Consider the following 17,222-nt stretch of genomic DNA (forward strand, 5'->3'; position numbering starts at 1 on the left):
GCTGGTTCTAAAATATATAGGGAAATGCAAACAGCCAAAAGTAAACAAAAATGCTGAAGAAGAACAAAGCGGGAGGATTTATACTACAAGACATCAGGACTAAATGATAAAGCTATAGCAAGTTACACTGTAATGCTTGTATTGCTTTAAGGATGGTCAATATATCCACTAGAATTGCACAGACATACACATACACCCACAGGTACACAAGAAATGTTCAGAACAGTCATTTACCTAAGAGTCAAAAACTGGTAGCAATCCTCCAATTGTCCATCAACACCAGAATGGATAAATTATAGTCTCTCCATGCATGGAATAGCATACGATAATAAGAATATATGAATGAAACTATATACAACAGGCTGAATCTCACAAATTAGTTGAGTGGAAGAAAACATACTTGATTCAATTTATATAAAGTTCAAAACTGGCAAAATGAAGGTATGGTATTAGAAGTCTGGGCAGGATTTACTTTGGGAACTAATGATGGGGAGAAATGGCTTCTGATATTTTCCTTCTTGACTTGGTTCTAGGTACATGGGAGTGGCCGCTTGTCATCATTTAAGCTCTGCAAGGATGACTGTCTACTTTCTATATGTTATACTTCAATGAAAAAGTTGACTTAGGGGCCTCCCTGGTGGTGCAGGGGTTCAAATCTCAGCACTATGAAGCTATCCGCAGCCACAGCAGCAAGAGTTTGATCCCCTGCCAGGGAGCACCCCAAATGGCAGAGCAGACCTCTCCTGTCTCGCCCGCTGCTCTCCCCACCAGTGTATCTCAGTATATATACCTGTTCTGCTCTCCACTGTCTCTGGTAAAATCTTAAAAAAAGAAAAAGTTGACTTAAAAAGTCCCAATGTGTTGGCACCAAGATCAGTGCTACCAACCACAGTACTGCCCTGCTTGTCGTTCTGCCTCCCTACCAGGTGCACAGAGAGAAGCCACGATATCTGGGCAAGGGATCCCTGAAGCCTTCCAAGGCTGCCTACCTCACCTCCCATTTCTTTTTCATGGGTATGACAGTTTCTCCTGGCATCCTAGGGCAGCGTACAGGAGTGTCAGTCTCCACAATGCAGGAGCTAAGAGTAACAGTAGCATAATAATAACTAACACAAGCATATGTTGAGTATTTACTAGATGGCAGACACCTTTCCTAAGCATTTTACATGCAATAATTCATTCATTCATCCCAATAATCCTTTCAGGTAGGCACTATTATTATGCTGATTTTCCAGATGAGAAAACTGAAAAACAGAATGATTAATTAAATTGTCTAAGGTCACACAGCTATTAATTAGAAGAACAAGGATTTGAACCTGAATGATATGGCTCAGAGGCAGAAACATGCCCTTTGCTTAGGCAATTCACAGATGAGGGCTGGTGCCTGGAACCCCAGCTATTGACACCTAAATCAGGCACAAAAAAGGAGATGTTCTCCAATCTTTCAGATGGGCACTGTGTTCCATGCGCTTGTGGACAGAAATGAGCATATATGGAGGTATAGAAACTCTCGAAGGCACAATTCTAAGACTAGAGCAGCAGGCAGGCCCAGGCCCCAGGGCTTAGACCCCTAGCCTTGGGAAGCAGGCTGAGGCCCAGCAGGGCTTTGGAGGATGTCTCTTTCCAGTCCTGGGGAGGAAGATCTGGGACCTCCTCAGGGTTAGGCCTCTGCTGACAGCACTCAGGACAGAGAAGGAGGAGGAGGCCAGGCTGAGGGTTCATGTTCCAATCCCAGGCACTGGCCAGGGACTCTCTGCTTCCAACCCCTAGACCAGGGGTTCAAAAACAGCTCTATGGAAGGTAAAGCCAGTCTCCCCAGGAAATTCTAGCATCTCACCACCTTCCATCTTCACCTGACACATCATAAAACCAGTTTCTTCTTGTGTCTGCCTTTAAGTTCTCCTGCTGAAGTTTAAACTCATGTCCCTTCACTCTGTCCTCTAGCAGCTTTCAGCTCTGACCCAGAAGGTCTTTGCCTTCCTAAGAGGTACAGAAAGTATGGTGGTCCTGTGTGCCAGGTCTGGATGGGTATAGCCAGGCTCCAGCGATCAACATTTAAAATGACAGACCCCATAGCATTAGAGGAGAAAGTCAGGGTTATCCACTCCCCACCCCCATTTTCATCAGTGTGTAGGGTAAATGAGTTAAAAATCGGGCTTTTTCCGCCCTCCCACCATTAGCATCTATAACAGGCACCTGCGGTCTTGCATGCACACCTGAAATTATGGACACCTGGGCCCAGGGAGCACGGGCCATGCATGTATGTAAATGGAGACACCTGTGATGAGGGGTGCGGGACCACAACAGTGGCGCCATTCTGAGGTGGTACAACTACAAAGGCAGGGCAGATGAGGGGAGACAGGCAGGGAAATACTGTACGGGAGAGCTGGTCTGTCCTGATTCAGCATGAAAGGCCTGTAAAAATCTACCACAGGCTCTTAAATTATGTTTTCATCTGCGAGAATTGAAGATAAACCTACCCATCTTCAATGGGATGGTTACAAAATACCATGTCAGAGGTCAAACCCTTGAGACACAAAATAGTTCTGCTCAGGACTCTGCACTGTCCACAACAGCCAAAGTCACCCAGAGAGGGGGTCACCTTGCAAAGGTGACATAGCACATCCACTCGGAGCCAGGGTGCCTGGCAGCCAGCTCAGAAAAGATCCAGAAGTCAGGGGAGAGGGCACGAGAGAAGGCCCAGTGCTGAGAGCATCCAGGTGCACCAGCCTCAGCACGTGTGTGCGAGGGCACACGTGCACACCCACACACACAGCCAAGGCCGTCGGGCCCCCAGCCAAATGGAGAGGGCGAGATTACAGTGTGATAAAGTACAAAAACTTCTGAGTCCAACAGCTGAAAGGAAAGTAGGGCAGGGAAACAGAGGTTGTGTCTCCACCAGGCTTTTCCCATTCCCCTCTGCCCTTGCCAAGACCCAGGGCTTCCACAGTGGCTCCAGAGGAAGCTGTGAAACACGCAGGTGCAACGAGGTCACCTAGTTAACAGCCTCCCTCCCGCTGTATTATTCATGGGCTCCCTACTTCCGGCCTGAGCTCCAGTTTCCAAGAGCCTTCAGGTTCAGCCTGGCATGTCAGGCAGCCCAGCAGGTCTATCCTGCAGCAACCCCCACTCTTTACACCCCACCCTCTTCCTAGGATGCAGCTACCCCTGTGCTCAGTCCCCCAGCTATCCAAGGGCACTTTAGGTGAAGGGGAGAGCTTTGGGGTCAGTGAGGAAGGGCAAACAACAGAAATCTTGGCTGAGTCAGGCAAATATGTTAGGCATATTCTCTACCTCTCTCACTACACACACACCAACACACACACACACACACACACACACGAATGGATTGTCCCAAACAGGGTACTCTGAGTATGTGTGTGAGCTCACAGAGAACCAGGGCCGTGGCTTGTCTATTTCTGTAGCTCAGTGTGCCTTGCTCCGTGCACTGCAAACAGTAGCCCCTTGATAAATCCATGTTGATGTGTGCACCTTCTCAATAAGATGGATATCAAATCGATACAGTGGCCATTAAATCCTTCAATGACATTCAGAGACAAAGACATCCCTGTTGGGTTTAGAGATTTTCATGATATTAAAATATCTATTATATCTTGTAAATGCTGCATAATTCAGGTCATTAATACAAAGTGATCATTAATAAATATATTTTTACTTATTGTGATTTCTATATATCACAATTCATTTTGCCAAATAACTTCCACAACTCTCGGGCGAGCCTCCAACTCCCTGAATTAAGTAGATTGGCCAGAAGGGTCTTGCCCATTTCACAGATGAGAAAACCATAGCTCAGAATTAAAGCACTTGGGTAAACACAAGGACTAGAACTGAAGTCTCACACACTTAACTCACACGCCATCCACACATATCTTCTCACCTTGCTGTTCCCACGCATACACCAACATGAGAAAGCCGCAAGTGAATGCGAGGTGACTCCAGTCCAGGCCACATTCAGTTTAGGACCAACACTCGGCCAGAGATAGTGAGGCAGCTCCTCGGCCACGCTGGCCAATAGCAGGAGGAAAGGTGCAGAACTGGGATTACAGGAGTCATTGCATTGGACCCCCTGGGAAGTGCTGGGGTCTTACTGGGGGCCGAGGCCCAGGCAAGTGCAGAAACCCTGATGTACATGACCTTCCCAGATGGGGGCAACTCAATCAGTGGCTTCTAAGCTTCTAAACAGCCCGTGGATGTTTAAAGCAATACACACACTCACTCTACTAAATGCATGAGTGCTGAGGGCACCTGAATGTTCAACCCCACCCCAGGATCAATCACAGGTGAAGTCCAGACATCAATAAACACACCTGACAGCCTGGATTGAAAGTCCAGCCCCATCTCTGTCTCCGTGCAGACCCAAGGAGGGTCACTTGTTCTTTCTGGGCTATTTCCATCCATGTAGTCAGGGATTTAGCTCCAGCCTTCTCTACATGCAGTACAAGCTACAGAACAGAATAAAGATTAAGGGGTCAGAGTGTCTTGGCTCAAAGTCTACTGCTACACCTGATGGCTATGTGAATTTGGATAAACTGCTTAACCCACTGTGCCTTAGATTCTCATCTGTAAAATATGAGTAACATCGTTCCTATTTCATAGGGCTATTGTCAGGACTAGGTAAGCACTTGTATGAAGTGCTAAAGCCAGGGCCTAGCATGCATCAAGTGTCCTGGCACTCTAAGTCTGTGACAGAGGTCATCCATGGATCACCTGCATCCTCCTAAAGGGTTTTCCCTACAACATATGTTGCACAAGGGCAGGAGCCACTGATGAAGCTCAGGCCCTAGGATAGTTCCTGGCCATAGCAAAAGCTCAATAAATACTTGGTAAATGAATGACGGCCCTCACAGTTTTTTCTAATTAATTGCTAACATTTAAAATAAGAATTAAAAAAAAATTTTACAACTGGATTTCTAGATAACTTTGGAAAATCAAAGTGTCTGGCCACACTTGTTTTACATTCCTGCTTAGCAATTACAGGCAAGAATGGTGGCAGCAGCGCCCCCTTTAGGCAGGGTGAACATGTGCATTTGCCACAGTGCCTAGTGGCCAGACCACTCAGGTGTTAGCTCCTGAATGTTCACCATAGCACAGGTCAACCAAGATAGCCAAACAGCAAGGAAGCTTACATTTGCCTGGCCCCAGGGCACTCTTCCCATGGATACATCTCCTGAACCCCAAGATCCTAGTCCTCTTCCCACCCCAAGTCAGAAAGAGGAAAGGAGCCTTCAGGTCCACCAAGTGTCCAGACCCCTTGGTGTCAACCACCTCTACTAATGACAGGTCAAACCCTCTTCCCCGGAGGAAACAACCTCAAGTGTCTATGCTGCTGCACCTTCCGGAGCTTCCTCTCTGCTTAGAAAAATCCCAAATGTAAAAAGAAGTAGATAGATGAACCTAATCCTTATCTTCCCCATGGGAAGTACATGGAGAAAATGGAGGACTAAAGAAACACATACATATCCAGAGACAAAGTGCTTTTCTAAAATACTGTAACCATTCCAGGCCCCTCTCCACTTGGGTCCCCAGGCTTCTGTGGGGAGGACACATGGCATCCCATGCTGGGTAAGCATAGAGCCTTGAAGCGCTGTGAGGTGCTGGGGAGGGTCCCTGTGGACACTTAGGCTTCAGGCTCCTGCGAGGGCTCCAGTCCATGAGGATGGACCAATGTATCCCTTTCACAAGAAGCCTTCCTCAACTACCCTATCTTCCATCTTTAGCATGTCAATTACCCCGTTTTCTCCATAGCACATGCACCCATGTGTAATGACACTGTACCTCTATTTACTGGCTGATATCTCTCCCAGTTCAATACAGTAGCCATCAGCCACGTGGCCATAATACATTTGAATGTGCTGAGCCTAAACTAAGAAGTGCCATAAATGTAAAACATACACCGGATCCAGACTTACTACCACCATATATACATACCACTAATAATTTGTTTCAGTGGTTACATGTTGAAACAATACTGTTCGTGATTTATTGAGTTAAATAAAATAGATTATCAAAATTAATTTCATCCATTTTTTTTCTAGCATTTTTAAGAGGCTACTTGAAAACTGAAAGCTGCCTATGCTATGTGGCTTGCGTTACATTTCCATTGGACAGCACTGCTGTCGACTTTCAGCAGAATCCCTGCAACCAGACAGAGCCTGGTCAAGGTGACGCTCAATATTAGTTGGCGGATTGGCTAAATGTGGGACCCTAAAACATAAAGGATGTCGAGTTAGGAAGGGCCTCTGGTCCCGCTGCCCAGTATGTGCTCATTCCCCGTGGCCCACGCAGCCCCTGCTAAGACAAGCCTCAGGTCTCCACAGAAGGGGCAGAGAGAGGCCTGGCTGAGAGTTGTTACTATTAGTCCCTGGAGAGGATATCTGCTCTCCTTTCAAGTTCAGCCTCCTCTGGAGCAAGGGCAGATCAGAGCAGGAGAAAGGATGCAGAGGGCGGGAGGAGAAGGCAGCCCTGTGTATGCCTGAGCAGGATGAAGGACTCCTACCTCTGTGAGCAAAAACAGAGGAGAATTGGGGCAGAGCTAAAGGGAGTCCATTAGGGGGACCCAGGCATCCTGACTCGAACCCCAAGGAAGCCAGAAAAAGCCAGGATTCCTTGGGAACAGGACCAGGGACAAATGGACACCCAGACATGGTCGTAGAGACCCCCTTTTACTTTCTCTCTCATCCCTTCCACTCTTGTTCTTTATTGTTCTATTTCCTTCTTTGCCGCACTTTCACTGGCTCCCAAATTACAGCCTTCTTCAGAAACAGACACAATCAAAGTGGTGTACAAGGCCCTTGTCACAAATGGCATTTGAGGTCCTCTCCAAATGGAGCATGGCCTTTAAAGAGAAGGTAGTGACGCTAAGAGCCTGCTGGGTAGGATGCAGCTCCAGGAAGGCAGGGGCCAGAACCTTCCCTTTTAGGCTGATCAGGCTGCAGGGGGCTCTGGGTGACTGTGATTGCAGGACCACCCCTGGACTCCTGGGGTCCAGGAGGTGAATGCCTCCCTGGTCTCCTTGACACACCTCATGCTGGAGTGGCTGTCTTTGACTGGCTACCACCAAGGTCTACTTCCAGAGAAAAAGCTTAAATAAGCCCACTCCCAAATGGGGGCCTCAGTTTCCCCATTTGTAAAATGATAGGTCTACTTAGTCTGTAAGGACTCTTCTAGTCTTTGAATAGAGACCATAAACTCAAATGTCTGAAGGGACCAAGAAGTAATGCAAATGGGTAAAGATAAAGTGAGGTAACAGCGAGTGGTGGGGACTACAGAGAACGAAAGACTACAGTCTCACCTCAATCTAAAGAGAGACTGCAGGCAAAACGCTTACATATGGCAGTGTCAAGAGTGGCATCAGGAGGGTGGTTTCTCCTGGAATGAGAAAACATCCTGGTGTGGGGGTGAGGGAAGGGGAGCTGCCAAGTTGCTGGGTACGCATCTCAATCCAGGTGCTGGTTGCACAGGTTTGTCCATCTGTGAAAATTCATCACTTTCATTTAAGATCTGCTCGCCTTATTGTATGTATATAATCCCCGATCAACAAATTTTCTAAACATCAATAAGGGTTGGCTAAAACTCAGCTCCAACCAACAACTGCGAAGTGGGAACATAGATCCAACACGGCCAGTTCTATTCTGACATACCAGAAATCTAGATTTTTACGCAAGAATGCTGTTTTAGTGCTATAAGTAACTAATTAAAAATGAAAAATTACAATGCCCCCCTAAACCCTCCCAAACCTCCCCCCACATGTCTTAAGGCAGAATTCAACTTATGAACTTATAAACTGTCAAGCTCTCAAAATAAGGGAGTTTTCACCTCTTTGTAAGAATATAACATACCTAACATATGACTAAATCAAAAGGGGTAAAAATAAAAGCTACTACATTTTGCATATGTACTGTGTGCCAGGCACTACACAAAAGGCTCTCTACACAGTTTTCCTCTCATTAATGCGGCCAGCAAGCCTATATAACTGACAATTATTCCCATTTAACAGATGAGAAAATTAACATCTGGGCAAGGTTATGTGCCAGACCCAAGGCTTCAGAGCCCAAGACTGAAAGAACTGGCACACAACCCCAACTCTGCCTCCAAGCTGCTTTGTAAAAATCACGAAGGGAACAGGTTTATGATCATAATAACAGACAACACTTAGATAGGCTTTTAGACTATGCAAAGGAAATGTTAAAAATGTGATGGCTAAACCTTAGCCTGCTGTGTCACCCACACTGGCAGGGTCTGAAATCCCTGAGGCTGAGGATGGACATCTGACATTCTTGTTCCTCTTGGCAATACACTAAGCCACAAGGACTATCACTGACAATGTGAGCCAGAGCCCCAAGAGCACAAACCCCAAGACTCAGATACACAGACCAGCAAAAAGCAGCCACAATAGCCTGCCCCATTCTCCATGATAGATCCAGATTAAATTTCACAGTGAAAGACTAGAAAGCTGTCTCCGTGTATCTACTTCTTAAATATGCCAAGTTCCTCACTGACACCCTTTTTCTAGTCAGTAAAGTAGGTAAGAATACACATTTTCTACCCAATGGAGTTCAATAAAGCTAATTTCAGTTTGGGTCGAAATAAATATGGCCCATAAATGTAAATTTTCCGAATTCACTCTTCTGTGCAAATGACAACTCCTCACTGTTATAGCGAGAGAAATTTCTTGCATTCCAGAACTATCCAGAGCCCCAGACATTACACCCTAAAATAACCATTATTCTGACTTCTGTCATAAAGATGGGTTTTGCTTACAGTCTCCCCTTTTATATGGAACCTGTACTTTTCAGTTCTCCACAGTCCTCACCATGCCCTATTGCCTTGCCCTTTACTCTTGCTGCTCCTCATCTCTCTGGGCATGTGCATTTAAGGCATACACTTCAAGAGTCTATACCTGGAGCCTAGCATATAGCAAGATGGGCTTCAGCCACCCAGTCTTAAAAGTAACCAACATGAATAGTTAAAAGCAATTATACACATACCAATTGCCCTGATATATTAATCGCCAGCTAACAAGGGGCTAGAGAAGGTAGTGGGACAATTGCCTGTCAGTAGCCCGTTTAGTCAACAAATAGTTATTAAGCACTGGCTGCACCAGTGTGGCAGCAAGAGGATACAAAGAGGATTAAGATACTGCTGGTGCTGGGAGTGCTCACAGTTTATGAGGGGCAGACCATTGCTAAGGAGTGGAAAGCAGCAGGAAAAAGAGGGAGAGAGTAAGGGAGGCACAGGCTGCAGAGGTATCTATCACACCCACCCACCCTGGGAGTCAGTAAAGGTTTCTGGATTTGGGGGCCACTGAGCAGTGTCAGTGTCACACACATGCAAGCATGAGAGCGGAGAAGGACCCATTCCAATCCCCCTTCTTTTTTTACTGAAGGTAAGATACTTCCAACCTGAAATGACCCATCAAGCAGGGTCCAACTTGTGAATAACCTTGTTCATTTATTAGTGAGACACACAGGTTGATCCAAAAACTCAAATCAAGGTTCAAAAAAAAAAAAAGAAATTGTTTATGGAACATTATAACTGACTTTGAAATCAACGAGTTCTATAAGGAAAGTTTATTTTAAAAGACTGCATTTTCAAAAACCTGAAGGTTCAAGAAAATAGTAAGACCTTTATCAGCCCAGGTGTTTTTGAACTCATTGATAAAGGACAGCTTTCACATGAGTGTCACTGTTCATAAAGCCATGATCATGCCAATCTAGATGCCTCCACAGCTCCTCGTGGTCACTACATAGTGGTGGAATCACCCACTTCTGCAAAGAGGCCAGCATGGGGGAAGGACAGTCCTCTTCTGGCAGGGTAGGGATGTATAAGTCATGTCATGACCTTTCACCTATGACACCACTGATCCCCAAAGGCCTCTGATTCAAATTCCACTAAAGTCCGTCAGGCTAGCCTAGATGGCTTCAGGGTTACCATTATTCCTCCAGATGACCAGGAGGTGACCTGCCACCATGCCTTGGCATCACCCTTATATTTTGAGCTAGAGGCCTCCCATAGCCTTGGGCAGTAGGAGCAGGATGCCCATCCTGGACTGGGAATGGAAGGGTGGAACTTGGTCAGTACCTTCCTCTGTCCCAACTTAGATTGATGTAGCTGCCTTGACAGGCCCTATAGCCTCTTTAAAGATGTTATAGAGGGGGTCATTCCACACCCCACAGAGGGACTGATGAAGTAGAGGACAGTTACTAAATTACTCCCCCTTGAGGGGCATCATTTACACAGCCCGAGGGTCCTCGAGGTAGAGCAACACATCCAGCTTCTAGAAACCCAAACTGCTGACTTCTGGCCCACATGCAGCACACACAGCAATGTTTTAATTACACAGAAAACTGAACTGTTACTCCAGATGTTCAAAGTTCCCCCACATATACTGACACTCTCCGGGCATTAGCAGGGATAACCCCTCAAATAACAGGCAGCAGACCGCTAACCCAACCCTAGCATAACCATCCAGGAAAAGAAGTTCTAGTCTCATTCCCAAACCTACATTCTGATTCACTGCCTTATTCAACACTGCACCAAGAGGCTGTGGAATGCTCATTCTTGAGAAGGTACTGTGCACCAGAGCTTCTCAAACTTTACTGAGGCAAAAAAATCACTCAAGGATCTTGTCAAACACCAAGTCTGAATCAAGAGGTCTGGAGTGAGGGCAAGCGTTTGCCTTCCTAATAAGCTCATAGGGGATGCTGCTGCTACATGTCCTCAGCCCACACTCAGAATAGCAAGGCTTCACCAGACCTTCAACTCCTTGAAGTATGTGCATTTTAATTAGGACTTCAGAAAGGTGTCCTTTAAAATAATAAGCTAAAAGAAGTGAATCTCAAATGGTGAAATTGCTGGTAAGGTAGTTTGTTGGGTGGGGAAAGTATTGGGGAGGCAACCTGGGCCATATGCCAATATATCCCTAAAATCGAGACCTGCAGTAAGCAGATGTGAGGAGTCCAGCTGTTTGGGCCTCAGGAAGGCGACGACAGACATGTGTATCCGGGCCTAGCAGTCCAGGACACCAATTCTGGGCCTCCTAATGGCTCACCAAGACTTCTGTTCACACCAGTCACTGCTCTAGTGCCACTTTTTCAGCCCACGGGGTACTCTTGTTCTCTGCCACACAGTCACTCTGCCCGCTCTACTTCTGGGGAAACCGACAGGGCCACATTCCTGTTCTGACTGTGAAATGTACCCTCCTAAGTCCCCCATAGCAAAATGACCTCTGGTCTATCACCCCCATAGGGGCTGACCACAGTGTGCCTACACCATGAGGCAAACATCGACTCCAAGTCAACTCTCCCCCAACCACAGGCTGACTGTCAGCACCTTGCACCTGGCCCCATCCAGGCTCTTCAACACCCCCGCCCCCATCAGACTTAATTCTTCCCTATGAAGGGTGTGACGCCACCCAATACATGCGTGCGTACACGAACACGAAATCCTCATGTGCAGCCCAGGTAATTTGAAAATCTAAACTGGCGGTGGGGGTGGGTGGGACCGGTGGGGAAGGCTGGCTAAAGGGCTGAAAGGTAAGGGTCAAGGCCTGCACTGGTCTGAGAGGGTTAATCCGTATAGAAAAAGCAGGTGCTGCTTTCTGAGTTATTGAGGAACGTGCAGGTGTTACTAGCCAGAAAAGACTAATTTCCCCTGGGGGGCCACTAACAGCAGCAGGGCTGGGGGCTGGGGTCATAGAGTGGCCAAGGCTGGCAGCGAGGGTAGCAGATTTCCGCGCAGCACGGGGAGACAGCAGCTAGGGGCGGGCACCGGGAAAGCAAGATGCTCAGTGCCCACGGGCTGGTGCCGCTACCACCTTGGAACACGCCGGCTCGGCAGGCGTCCGGAGCTGACCTGCAGGGGAGACGTGGGGCAGAACTCCGGATCACAGGCCCCGGGGGACAGCCAGCAGCTCCGGGGCAGGTCTGCTCAGGGATTAGGGAAGAGAAGCTCGAGCCACACAAGGCTCCCGGCTCCGCGAGGGGTACGTCTTTCTCGATTGGGGTGGGAAGGTGCAGGAGTGCCTTGAGGTCTCTCGCGGCACAGAGGTGATGAGGGGAGGGAAGCGGAGAGCTACGTGACTTTAGGTCCCTCCAGGGCTGTTGCCCAGCGCGCGCAGGGGATGCGCCCCACCTCTCTCCAAGTCCAACCCGGTCCAAGAGCGCAGAAGGGGACGGGAGTGCACCCCAAAGCCCTCTTTGCCTTCGAAATGTTGCCCAGCCCAGACCCAGACCCAGACCCAGACCCAGACCCTCTCTGAAAGGCGAAGAGCCCAAACGTTCGCGTGTCCAAGAACAGGGGCAGGGAGTGGAGCGCCTGTCCTCCCAAGGCCAGCGCGGAGGGAATTCGAGTTCCCGGGAATCAAAGTTGCCGCGCGTCCGGTCGCAGGCTTGGCGTGGGGCGCACACCCAAGTCAGGGCCCGGGGTGGAGGGGGGCCTTGGGGGTCCGTTGAAGGGGGTGGCTGCGCCGGAACAAGCGGTTCGGCGGCTGCGGTCCCGACCCCTCGGCTCCAACTTTCCCGCCGCGCGGCGGGCGAACCGCACCGGGAAGCGAGGGCAGCGGGGAAGGAAGGGGCGGTGCGCGCCTCTCGGTACCGTGTGCGTGTGCGGAGCGGCGCCGCGCTGCGCCTCGGGCTCTGCTCTCCGCCGGATTGGCCGCCGCGGGCCGTCTGCTCGGGTGCTGGCCACGGGCGCGCCTCGCCGCCGGCGCGAAGGCTCATTCGCGGCGCGCTGCCGGTCCGGGGTCCCCTTGGGTAGTCCGCTGGCCGCAACTTCAGGCGCGCCGCGGGCTCGGACGAGGCGCGCCCCAGATGTCCCGGGGCTCAGCACCCCAGCGCTCCATGCCCGGGATGGGCTGCCCCGCCCCGCCCGGCTCAGCGCCCGGCGGCCGTCGGACGCGTCCTCTCGCCGCGCATCGCGCCCGCAGCCCGCGCCCCTCTCTCCCGAGCCGCCGCTGCCGCTCAAGTCCGCGATCAACTTTCCCTCGCTTCCCCCGCCCCGCTCGGCCCCCGCCACCCAGACCCCGCCTCCTGACGCTCCCGCCTTCACCTCCCGCCTCCCCCAGCCCCCGCGCGCCCGGCCGCTCCTCGGCGCCCCCACGCCCGCCACCGTGGGCCGCCAGGATCCCTGCGTGCCCGGGCCCGGCCCCCCGCGAGCCCCCGGGAGCGACCCGGAGCCCAGTCAGGCGCTCAGGGCATGAATATTTCAGGGCTGACGAAGATGCCCTCTGCCGACGTCATGGCACCGGCTGCTGTGGCAACTCGACGAATCCCCCAAAGGGGCCAGGAGGAAACCCGCGGAAGCGGCCCCGGGTGCTTGTTGGAGCGGCGCCCCGCACGGCCGCCGACAGGGCCCCCCCAGCTGTCCCGCAGAGGGGCGCAAAAAGGATGGGGGCCCTGCTATGCTCCCGCCAGCTGCTTGCCTCGGGCCGAGCGGGGAAACGCTCCCGGGAAGCCCGAGCGAGCGCACGAGTGAACGTCCTAGGTGAGCCTGCGCCATCTGTTGGCTTTAAGCGCCCCCTCTCTGCTTGGGGAGACACTGAGCGCTGAGCCAGTCCCGCTAGTCCTGGGGGACGCTTGGCCAGCGCTTTGCCCATCCTGCTCACGCATCGCATCTGCATCTTCTCCCTCAGCGGAGCTCCAAATGCCCCAGGTGCTTGCAAATGAGGGACCCAAATTGGAAGAGGCCCTTGAGAGCACCTTCACCGGGCCAGAGACCCTTCGGCAGCACTCGAATAAAGGCCTTCCAGATTTAGAGGAAGCACATGCTTTTCCAGACTTTATGCTTTTCCAGACAGCTAGATTCACGAGTCCACAGGCAGTCGTAGAGGGTGGTTTCCTGGCCCTCATCATCACTTTCCCAGGCTAAGCATTCTGCGTTCTTTTAAGTCTTCTGAATATGACAGGTTTCTACGCCCGTCTCTCCTTCCATCAATATACTGATAATAACTCTTGGTGCCAGGCTCTGGGCTGAGATTTCCCAGGCCTCAATTCATTCTGCCCTCAACTCAGTCTTTCTGATGGGTCAGTATCCTCATTTTACAGCAAGGAAACAGGCTTTGGGAGGTGAGTGACTTGCCAGTGTGGTGGAGTCAGGTATTAAATCCAGAATCTGCGAGCTTCGAAAGCTCCCCTTATCACTCATTCATTCATTTTTATATTTGCTATTATGTGCTAGCTAACTAAAATAGGTTGTGGAATGTGATGGGGAACAAAACAGACTTGGTCCTTGCACTTTGTGCCTTCTGGAATTTCTCTGATGGGATAAATAAACAAACAGGTAAAATTACAGGCATAATCAGTGCTAGATATGAGTGTTTAATGGCACCTGGCCTCGGGAATCTAGGAAGGCTTCTTAGAGGATGTGGCAGTGAGCTGAGATCTGATGAGATGTGAAGCCTGAGCAATGGAGAGAGGGTAGATTTTAGGCTGGAGAAGAAACATGTGCGAAAACCCTGTGGTGGGAAGGAACTAATATGTATACAGAAGTGCAGGAAGACCAGAGAGACTGCAACACTGAGAGGGTAGGGAGGACAATTATTGTGAAGCCAGAATCGGAGCAGGGCTAGACTATTCAGGGCACATTGACCTTAGCCAGGGTTTGCTCTTAATCCTCAGAGTGGAGCCTTCAAAACAAGTGGTTGGGATGGAGGTTGAGGAGTGGGCCTGCCATGATCTGATTTGTAGCTGGAAAATGAGGGATTGATTGGGAGGCAGTAGGTGCTAAGAGGGGACTGCTTCCATCAAAAATATTATCATCTGCTATGTGCCAAGAACATTCTCAGGTCAGCAAACTGATGACTTGAGGTCAAAGCCATCCCACCTCCTGTTTTTCTAAATAAAGTTTTAGAGGAAAACAAACACGCCCATCCAGTTATGGCTCCTTTCATGATACAACTGCAGAGTTAAGAAGTTGCATCAGAGATCATATGGCTCACAAAATCTAAAATACATACTATCTGGCTCATGACAGAAAATGTTTGCTGACCACTGTGAGTCTTGACATGTGGGATAAATCACAGGTGAGCAAGACACACACACACACACACACACACACACACACAAACACATGCAGACAAATCCTGCCATCTTGGAGTTCACATTCTGTAGACTACCATGGTTGTCCAGCTGACAGAGGCCTGGATTGGGGTAATAGTGATAGAAATGGAGAGAAGTGATATTCAGGAGGTAAAAGTCTACAGAACTGGGAGAGGGAGTAACGGGTGATGTGGAGGCTAGTGTCAAGGATACCTCTGTGCTTCTGGCTTGTGGAATTAGATGGACAGGGTGCTTTTCCCTGAGATGGGGATCAAGGGAAGGGGGCCACCATGGTGGCAAATGAGCAATAATGGGACAAGTTGAGTGTGAGAGACCTATATAATGACTAAGTCCAGATGTCAGGTAGGATTTGGACCCCTGGGTCTGGGGTGTGAGGGGAAAAGGCAGGACTATCAGAACAGAACAGTACTGAAGTCAGAGAGGCCATCCCCTCCTCTAATGTGAGCATCATACTTCTGTTCATAGGACCGCTTGGCATTCACTTTTATTCCACAAATCTCTAGCAAGTGCCCACTCTGGGGCAAGCACCATGCTATGAACTGGGGCATTTGTCTGGGTAAAACCAGTCCACTCTGAGTGTATAACAGGGAATTCAAAGCAACATTGGTTACATCATGATGGAAGAGAATTCAAATAGGACGGTGAAGTAACCCAGAGCTTAGCAATAGCAAGAAGTGCTGTACCACTCCTAAATTGGAGAGACAAAGAGAAGAAGCAAAGTTACTGGCATCAGGATCATGCAGGAAGGTAGAGGCACAATGGCCCTGTCCTGTGGCAATTGGAGATACTACTGCCAGAGACACAGCTTAAGGCTGAATGTGAAGAAGAGACACCAGCCTCAGACATATAAATCAACTACAATCTAGCAAATAAGTGTGGCAAAGTAGAGAGCTAGCCAAAGGCATGTAGGGTAACTGGTTCCTAAGAAAGTTGAGTCCAGAAAAGACTGCCTGGCCAAGGGGGCATCAGAGCTGGATTTTGCTCTCATGATCAGGAGTTTGACAGGCAGCAAAAGCAGAAGGGTACCCCGAGTAGAGAGAACAACAGGAGCAAATGTGTGGGGAGTCCTGGGCTCTCCCTGTGGGGAACCTGGGAGCTTTTTGATCCAAAAGGTGAATAGCAGTCCTGCTGTTCTGCATGTGAAGGAGCCAAACGCAGGATTTCAGTATTTGTAGGAGACTCAAGAACTCAGCCTCTACGCTCTGAACTAGCATCTCCAGGGGCCCCAGAAGGGTGCGGTTCATCCACCATAAGCAACGAGACTGGGAAGACTTCCAACAGGAGGGACTACTTAAGCAGAGCTTTGAAAGGTGTGTATGGGAAAGATAAGACCAGTAAGGAGTCTGAGGTAGAGGGGTTTGTGTGTGTGCAAAGTCACGGGGGCATCAAACCATGTAGAGACTTTGGGTGTACAGAGGAGGGCTGGACCAAGGCATGCTGGGCGCAGGGTGAGAGATGAGTCTCAAGAGATGAGGAAGGGGTGGGCCATGAAGGCCGGGTATGCTGCGCTGCAGCCTTGGGGTTATTCAGAAAGCCATGCAGGAGGGGGAGGGGCCAGAGGTGAAGATGTCCAATTTTAGGAGAAAGCTAAAGGATGAAACAGGAAGAGAAGGTGCATTATCCCAAGGTGGCCCTGGGATGGCATCTTGGGGGAAGGGACATCTCCCCTTAACTGTCTTCATATCCCCCCAAACTCCAAATAGTCAGCTGGCTCACTGACACTCTCACTAATTAAGACAGGGAAGGAGGGGGGGGGGGATAAGGGAATATGGAGGGAAGGAAAGATGAAAAGAGGGAGGGATTCCAGTCTGCTGTGTTCAACCTGCCTCGCCTACTGAATCACCTGGGATTGCTTTGGATTCCATCTGGCCCATTGGGGCGCTTTCTGCCCCTGCTTCCTTCCTGGGCATGGAGATGAGACTGTATGGCGTAATTCAGAGCTCCCTAGACTAGAATGCAGTGGACCTGGTTCTCAGCCAGCTTGTTGGAGCCTAGATTTCCTCAATTGCAAGTGGGCCCCCTACCACCACCTCCCCACCCCCCAAGACCTCCCAAGGTTACTGTTCAGGTCAAAAGAGAAAACCACACATAAAGTGCTTTATAAACTGTGAAAACAAAGCAACACTCACATACAAGTCTCTCCTC

General features: G+C 49.7%; 1 protein-coding gene across 5 annotated transcripts in view; it reads right to left on the bottom strand.

Moving 5' to 3' along the window:
• The window catches only part of CDH23 (cadherin related 23), a 381,721-nt gene extending 368,727 nt beyond the window's left edge, over positions 1-12,994 (bottom strand). For 4 of the 5 annotated variants that reach the window (XR_008550123.1, XM_054690748.1, XM_054690750.1 and 1 more), the window contains exon 1: positions 12,616-12,671. The gene's annotated coding sequence lies outside the window, so the exon portion shown is untranslated. Of the gene's footprint in view, positions 1-12,615 lie in introns of all 5 variants that reach the window. The other variant, XM_054690753.1, reaches the window with a different exon arrangement.
• Positions 12,995-17,222: the final 4,228 nt, after the last annotated feature.

Source organism: Talpa occidentalis, unplaced genomic scaffold, assembly GCF_014898055.3.
Source record: "Talpa occidentalis isolate TD23 unplaced genomic scaffold, MPIMG_talOcc4v2.1 talOcc4.8, whole genome shotgun sequence".
NCBI classification, from domain to species: domain Eukaryota; kingdom Metazoa; phylum Chordata; class Mammalia; order Eulipotyphla; family Talpidae; genus Talpa; species Talpa occidentalis.